We start from the raw sequence: 9219 nt of genomic DNA on the forward strand, positions 1-9219 counted from the left end.
CTGGCAGATCAAAAAATGTTATTGAGCCTTCTTCTTGTACGGTCACTCATGACCAAGCAAGACCAAGTAATTTGGAGTCTAAAAGTGGTGCACAACTACTGTTATGCGTGAAAGCCGAGCTGCAAGAAAACAGTAAGTCATTAGAGGATAATGTATGCTCTGAATCAGACATGACAACAATCCCTGTGGAGAGTCCATCCACCAGTGGTATGTCTAATCATGAGCATTCTATTAGTGTATCCATAAAGAAGGGCCCTTTCAGCAGTTCTGCTGATGTGTGCCTGAACAGCCCGAGTGTAGCCAGTTATACACAAATTGAGGATGCCACTTTGGAATTAGAAGAGGATGAGGGGGAGATTTGTGTAGGTGATGAGGGCGCTAATGAGGATGTTGATGAAGATGAGGTTGTTTGTGTAAGTCCTGCACCAGTGGCAGCAGTTCTGGCATGTGACAAGAAAAAGCCCATTGTCATGCCTGGGCATAAAACAAAAAAATCCACTTCTTATGTGTGGAATTATTTGTACCCAAATCCAAACAACAATTGTATAGCCATTTGTAATGTATGTCTAGCCACAGTCAGTCGAGGGAGGGACCTTAACCATCTTGGAACCTTGTCTATGTTACGCCACTTGACGAGAATTCATGGCAAAGTGTAGGGAAAAGCTGAAAGTTCTTCCAAAAAATTTACAAGCACTCCATCATCAGCTAGGACGCTCCGGTCAACGACATCCCGACGGCTACAAAATACACCTACAACACCACCCTCATCAATATCCTCAGTAGCGCTCGGAGTTAGCCCTGCATCCCACTTATTAAGGTTGGATGACTCCTGCAATATAATTGATTCCTCTGAAAAAAGCGATAGTCCCACTGCTGCTGCTGTTGCTGCTGGGGAGGAAGGCCAAGAAAAAGAGCAGTCCTACATTTCAACAATTAACTGTGAAACAATCATTTGCTAGGGGAAGCAACTATGACAGCAGTCACCCAGTCGCCAAGCGAATCACAGATGCCATGGCTGCCATGTTAGTGTTGGATCTGCATCCAATATTCACAATAAATGCAGCTGGTTTTTCACAGTTAATTGAGGTTTTGTGTCCGCGTTACAGAATTCCATTGCGACACCATTTTTCCCGTAAAGCTATTCCACAACTATACCAAAAAGTGTGTACAAATGTAGAGATTGCGCTGAAAAATGCCATTCTGCCCACTGTCCACTTAACCATAGATATGTGGACAAGTGGAAGTGGTCAAACCAAAGACTATATGACTGTGACAGCCCACTGGGTTAGTCATTCACCTTCACCAGCAGGAAAAGCAGCAGCATGTACACCACTACGTAACATTTGTCACAGGCAGGTCACTCTTTGTATCACCGGCTTCACTAACAGGCATACAGCTGACAATTTGTTACGCAAACTAAGAGATGTGATTGATACTTGGCTTATACCACATGGACTCTCCCCAGGATATGTCATTTCTGATAACGCCAACAATATAGTTTGAGCATTACAGCTGGGTGAATTCCATCACATTCCCTGTTTTGCTCACACCATCAACTTGGTGGCGCAGAGCTTCCTACGAACTAACTCTGAGGTGCAAGAGATGCTTTCGGTGGCCAGTAAAATTTCAGGTTATTTCAGGCATTCTGCCACAGTATGTAGGAGATTACAGCAGCTCCAAGAATAGTTTAACTTGCCCTGCCACCAACTTAAGCAAGAGGTGGTAACAAGCTTCAGAGGATGGAGGAACAGTGTAAAGCCATCCAAGCGTATTGCACAAGCCATGACACTGGGAAAGGAGAGGGGATGTATTTCACTCTTGCACAGTGGGGAATCCGTTCAGTGCTGTGCAAGGTGCTTAAACCATTTGAAGTTGTAACGTGTGAAGTGAGTGCAGATTCTGCTAGTTTGAGCCAAGTCATTCCTTTAATTAGACTATTGGAAAAATAGCTTGAGAAACTGAAGGAGGAGATGAAAGCAAGCAATTCCGCAAAGTATGTTGGCCTTGTCGATCAAGTACTTAATTTGCTCCACAATGATCTTCGAGTTATTAAGATCTTGAACTCGGATCAGTACGTTTTGGCCACTGTGCTTGATCCAAGGTTTAAGACCTACATTGAGTCTTTGCTTCAAAATTAATGAGATGTGAACTTTTGCAAGGAGCTATTGTTATTATTTTCAAAAAGGAAGCAGGGAAGATGCAGAGGGCAGACCAGAACAGTTTAACATCTGGGCTGGTTTGAAGGATTTTTCAATAAAATGTGTGACCTTGCCCATAACTCCATCCAATATGATTATTAACATGCAAAGGATGGTGGAGGATTATTTTGAAGAGGTAATTGATATGGAAATGTCAGACAGTCCCTTTCCTTACAGGGAAGAAAAGCAGGCCATTTGGAAACCCATGTACAAACTTGCTTTGCAATATCTAAGCTGCCCACCCTCCAGTGTGTACTCTGAACGAGTGTTCAGCAGAGCAGGGAACTTAGTCAGTGATCGCCGTAGAAGGTTACTTCCCAAAAATGTGGAGAAAATTATGTTTATTAAAATGAACTACATTTTCCACATGGAAGGCTTTCACCATGAAAGACATCCAAGCACTGACTGTTCTCTAATGGCGGATTCAAGCAGCGATGAATTGATAGTCTGTGATGATGACGTACACACTAATGAGGGTGAGGATGAAGCTGAAGATGATGACGATAACATCTTTTTAAAACTTTCTATTTAATTGTAGGGTGCAATCTACCCCCAAAGAGGAAAGGGACTTGTGGCATTTCTATATCACGTACCGTCTTGATTGGGCAATTTCTCATAAAGGGTATGGTGTCATACACAGACTGACCCCAAACTGGCTTTGTCCATTTCAATTAATATTGTACAGTCTATAACGGCTGGATTTTTTTGGATTTTCTACAAGTGGAGGGGGGCCTATAGAGACAGAAACCAAACTGCCTTTGTCCATTTCAATTAATATTGTACAGTTTATAACGGCTGAATTTTTTAGTATTTTCTACAAGTGGAAGGGGGCCTAGAGAGACAGAAACCAAACTGCCTATTTTCAATTTTAATTAATATTGTACAGTCTATAAAGGCTGAATTTTTTGGTATTTTCGATAAGTGGAGGGGGCCTATGGAGACAGAAACCAAACTGCCTTTTTCCATTTCAATTAATATTGTACAGTCTATAACGGCTGGATTTTTGATTATTTTCGACAAGTGGAGGGGGGCCTATAGAGACAGAAGCCAAACTGCCTTTGTCAATTTAAATTATTATTGTACAGTCTATAACGGCTGAATTTTTTGGTATTTTCGACAAGTGGAGGGGGGCCTATAGAGACAGAAACCAAAATGCCTTTGTCCATTTCTATTAATATTGTACAGTCTATAACGGCTAAATTTTTGACTATTTTCTACAATTGAAGGGGGGTCTAGAGAGACAGAAACCAAACTGCCTTTGTCCATTTCTTTACATATTTAACTATAAGTCTAGGGTGTAATATACATCCAAAGACGATGGCTGCATTGCCAATATGCATAGATGGAGAGGAAGACAATCTGATTTGTGTGTAGAATTAATGAAGGCCTACCAGGAATTAAACTGTTTTTTTGATAATTTATTAGCTTTACAATTACATTATCTATCCAAGAAACAGGTGGGGCACTAAATTTGGTTATTTTATGCCCAAAAACATTGATTATTAAACAAAATAGCAAATCAAAACCAAACAAAACCAAAACCAAAACACGCAATGGCGGTTTGACAGAACCAAAACCAAAACACGACGGTAATCCAGATCCAAAGCCAAAACCAAAACCAAAACACGGGGGTCAGTGAGCTTCTCTAGTTTAAATACCGCTCAGCATGTGGTCTGGCTCAAAGAGGCCATGTGCTGACATAGGCTATATGTAATATAGACCAAAAGAATTCAGTTTTAAAATATGCTCCTTAAAATCAATAAAAGTAGTGATCAACTACATATTCCGCAATAGCATGATGAAGGGCAGCTCATATGTTAAATTAAGAATTGTGCCCCACAAAGAAATGAAAGAAATGAGTGTAAGCTCTGCAAATACACTGTATTTAGGTGTGTTTGTTATCAAAAGATGGATAGAGTCATATGAGATTTATTAATGATAAAATTGGATCGATGTAACGCTGTACAGACAATTTAGATCACATAATAGAATTAGTTAGTAAATCAGGCAACATGCAAATTGTGATTAAATGGTGATTTTCATTTTGCTTAAAAACCTGTGTTTTGAAGGGTCAAACTGTCAGCTTCTTGGGGATCAATCTAATTGAAGGAATCTCCATCTTTTCTACCTGCCCAGGCATACAGATTATTATATGTAAGTGATACTCTGTACTTTCATCCCATTTGTTTTTATAACTGTTTGCAATTTTTTACTTGTATGTGTTAGGAACCCCTCCAGCCGGCACAACACAACCCGGAATCTACTCTGCCAATCAGGTGTTCACTGGAGCCCCTGATGGTGGGGACAGACTGGGCCACAGACTGACATAGGGTCGTGAAGTGTGTACCGGCTGGGGAGAACCCAGGCAAGAAGAGTCAGGTCCACGCAGAGGTCAAGGGCCGGTAGCAGACAACAGTATCGGTAAACAAGCTGAGGTCAGGGGTCACAGGCGAATAGCAGAACCGGTAAACAGGCCAGAGATCAGGGTCACAGGAAACATGAGCGAAGTCCAATTCAAAGCCAAGGGTCATACACGGGGAGTCAGTAGTGGTATCAGAATACAGGAACAGGAACTAGCAGATCAGCAGACTGGAGCACAGAAGCTATAACCGGCAATGAGGTAGCAGACCTCATTGCCTTAAATAGTGAGGACAGCCAATCAGAGCCTGGCTCTGATAATACCAAGCCCCCTGCACCTAAATTCATTAGCCCGCAGGCTAATAATATTGATGGGCGCATGCGCCCGGCTTCTCATTGCCGGGACGCAGCGCTGAAGCGTCCCTCCGTTGCCCCAGCAACGGCCGGGTCATAGGCGGAAGTGATGTCCCGGTCGCCATAGTGACAGCGGGGACGCAGGTAGGAGAGTCGCGGCGGCTCGTAACAGTACCCCCCCTTGAGGAGGGGACGAGGGACCCCGACATCGAGGTTTTCTTGGGAATCTCTAGAAAAACTCTTTCAATTGCTTAGGGGCATGGAGTTGTCTCCGCGGAACCCAAGGCCGCTCTTCTAACCCGCGATTCCTCCACTGTACCATGAAGTGCACCTGCCCTTGCATTTTTTTGGAATCCAGGATCCTTTGGACCACATATCTCCGTGGTCCATTCGAATTTCTCCCAGGCACACTTGGAGATTGACTCGGATACAGTACAGGCTTCAACAATGAACAATGAAATGTGTTGGGGATCCTTAACGAAACCGGAATTTTTAACCTGAATGCTACGGAATTAACCTTCTTGATAATGGAGAATGGTCCAATGAACTTAGGGCCCAACTTTTTGCAAGGCTGTCTGAGCCTGATATTTTTTGTAGAGAGCCATACCTTCTGACCCACCTTGAGAGAGCAGATGGTACGGTGGCGGTCAGAATTTTTTTTTGCAGCAAATGAAGCTCGTCTCAAAGATGAGTGTACCTTCATCCAGATAAGTCAGGTCCCTGGCAGTGGAGCGGATCTCCTGGATACCAGCAGATTTGAGTGAGTATAAGGAGTTGGATCTGGGATGAAAGCCATAATTGCAAAAAAACGGAGAGACTTTGGTGGATGAATCACATGAGTTATTACAATTCCGCCCAGGGTAACAAGGAGGACCAGTTATCATGGAATTCTGATGTGTAGCATCTTAAAAATTGCTCTAAGGCCTGGTTAACCCTTTCGGTTTGACTGTTTGACTGAGGGTGGTATGCGGATGACAAACTGATTTTAATTCCGAGTAGGGTATAGAAGGATTTCCAGAACTGTGCAATGAATTGTGATCCACGATCAGAAACGATATCAGAAGGAAGTCCATGAGACGGAAAATATGCTGTATGAAGAGAGTGGCTAGATCTCGAGCAGTAGGAAGTCGGGTTAGTAGAATGAAATGTGCCATTTTGCTGAAGCGATCTACCACGACCCAAATGGTATTGTGTCCCGCAGAAGGTGGTAAATCAACGATAAAGTCCATGGACAAATGTGTCCAAGGCTTTGCAGGAGCGGCCAACGGAACCAACTGACCTACCGGGCGAGTCCTGGGTACTTTGTTCCTGGCACAAACTTCACAAGACAAGACGTGACTCTTGACGTCGGCAGACAGTGATGGCCACCATACAGTACGGGAAAGGATTTCCAATGTTTTGAAGACTCCAGGGTGTCCAGCAGACTGACTATTGTGTGCTTCAGTAAGGACTGCCTTTCTTAGATGAACAGGAACAAACAAGCATCCTACCGGAGTATTATCAGGAGCCAACCTCTAGAACCTTTGTAAGGTACAGCTCAAATCTTGAGTTAATCCGGCTTGGATCATAGACACAGGAACAATAGGTTCTGGGCTAGTGACCGGAGCATGATGTGCCAGGAAACTTATGGACAGGGCGTCCGCTTGAATATTTTTAGAACCAGGACGATAGGTGATAATAAAGTTAAACTGAGTGAAGAACAGCGACCAACGAGCCTGTCGGGGGTTCAGACGTTTGGCTGACTGTATATACTGCAGATTCTTATGATCCGTTATGATGGAGATCTGGTGTGCAGCGCCTTCCAACCAGTGTCGCCATTCCTCAAAGGCCTATTTAATTGCCAACAATTCTTGGTTTCCCACGTCATAGTTGGTTTCCACTGAGGAGAACTGATGGGAAAAAAAGGCACATGGATGCAAGCGGTGGGTCTGAGGATCTTTTTGTGACAAGATGGCTCCAGCACCGACGTCAGAGGCATCTACCTCAAGAATAAACGGTACCTTAGGGTCCGGGTGTCTAAAGACCTGAGCAGACAGAAAAGTTTTCTTCAGGGTTTTGAATGCAGTTATTGCCTGTTGTGACCAAACAGCTGGATCACCTCCTTTGCGGGTCAAGGTGACGATAGGAGCCACGATGTCAGCGAAACCGAAAAATAAATCGCCTATAATAATTGGCGAATCCCAGGAATCTCTGGACCGCCTTGAGGTTATTGGGTTGTACCCAATCCAGTATTGCCTGGACCTTGGTTGGGTCCATGGAGAAACCTTCTGAGGAGATTATATAGCCCAAGAAGGATACCTTCTGAACCTCGAACTCACATTTTTTGAGTTTAGCGTAGAGGTGATGTTCCCGCAATTTCTGTAAGACTTGTCTGACATGACCCTGGTGCACAGACAATGATTTGGAATATATGAGAATGTCATCTAAGTAGACAACAACAAAGTGTCCCAGGAACTCACGTAACACCTCATTAATCAAATCCTGGGATACAGCAGGAGCATTACTAAGGCCAAACGGCATGACCAGATATTCGTAGTGGCCCGAGAGCGTGTTGAATGCCGTCTTCCACTCATCACCTGCTCTAATACGTATGAGATTACAGGCACCACGAAGATCAATTTTTGTGAAGATCGTTGCCCCTCTCAGTTGATCAAAAAGTACGGAGATGAGGGGAAGGGGATAGGTGTTCTTAACCGTAATAAGGTTCAGCCCTTGATAATCGATACAGGGTCTGAGTCCGCCGTCCTTCTTGGACACAAAGAAGCACCCTGCTCCTACTGGGGACTTGGATGGCCTGATGAAGCCTTTCTCCAAGTTTTCATCAATATACTCTTGCATGGATTTGGTCTCAGGACCGGAGAGAGAGTACAAGCGTCCCTTGGGTAATTTAGAGCCCGGAATGAGCTCAATTGCACAGTCGAAGTCCCGGTGCGGTGGTAGAGTGTCAGCAGCATTTTTAGAGAAAACATCCCGGTAGTCATGATACTGTGAAGGGAGCTGCTCCGGAGTAGACTGAACCATACGCAGAGGTAGTGTCAAGCAAGACTGTGTACAATGAGGGCTCCACTGGACAATTTCTCCTTTTACCCAATCCATGACGGGGTTATGACGGGATAGCCAGGGGTGGCCCAGAATTAAAGGAACTGATGGACATTCGATAAGACGGAACTATGGATTCCGAATGGAGAGCGCCAATGTTCAACTGTAGTGGTGGGGTCTCCCAAGTAATCTTGCCGCCTGGCAACGGACTACCGTCTAAACCACATACCGTAATGGCAGATTGGAGTTTAATCCGCGGAATCCCAGCAGAACGGGCAAACTCGATGTCAAGGAAGTTGCCAGCAGCTCCATTGTCGATGAAGGCCGATAGATTCACAGAACGGGCACTGAAGGTGAGCTGTGCAGGAATCAAAACAGCATTTTTCGGGGAAACAATCTGCAGACCTAGGTGAAGTCTCCCCTCATTCCCTAGGCATGCTCTTTTCCCGGCTTATTTGGGCAGGAACGGGAGAAGTGGCCTTTTGTGCCACAATAGAGACATAGGCCTTGTGATTGTCTCCTGACTCTTTCCTCAGGGGAAAGATGATTTCCCCTGATTGCATCGATTCCTCACCATCTGTGGAAACAGGAACAAAGGCGGATGGGGATGATTATGTCTCCTTTTCGGTTCTCCGCTCTATAAACCGCCTGTCGATTTTAATGGAGAGGTGCATCAGATCCTCCAGAGATGTAGGAGATGGGTATTGCACCAGAGAGTCTTTGATCTGTTCCGATAAGCCGAGACGTAACTGACTACATAAGGCGGGATCATTCCATCCAGTATCAGGTGACCATCTACAGAATTCAGCGCAGTATTCTTCTGCCGACCGCCGGCCTTGTTTCAAGGCCCGTAGATGAGCTTCCGCGGAGGCCACTCGATCTGGGTCATCATATAGTAGACCCAATGCCTCAAAGAAAGAGTCTACGGACTGCATGGCAGGACTGGTCTGTGGCAAAGAAAAGACCCAGGACTGGGGGTCACCTTGTAGGAGGGAAATGATAATCCCGACTCTTTGATGCTCTGACCCGGAGGAGCGGGGTCTCAACCGGTAATAGAGCTTGCAGCTCTCCCTGAAATCCCGAAACAGGGACCTATTTCCAGAGAAGCGATCCGGCAAATTAATCTTAGGTTCACAGACAGAACTTGGAGTGGGTTGTGAAATTTTTGCGGCTTCTTCTTGAACAGACAGACGCTCAGCCAATCCCTGGATCATCTGATACAAGGACTCAACATGGGCTGCTAGGGCTTGTGCCGGAGATGGTGTGGATC

Source organism: Mixophyes fleayi, chromosome 6 (genome assembly GCF_038048845.1).
Source record: "Mixophyes fleayi isolate aMixFle1 chromosome 6, aMixFle1.hap1, whole genome shotgun sequence".
Taxonomy (NCBI): Eukaryota; Metazoa; Chordata; class Amphibia; order Anura; family Limnodynastidae; genus Mixophyes; species Mixophyes fleayi.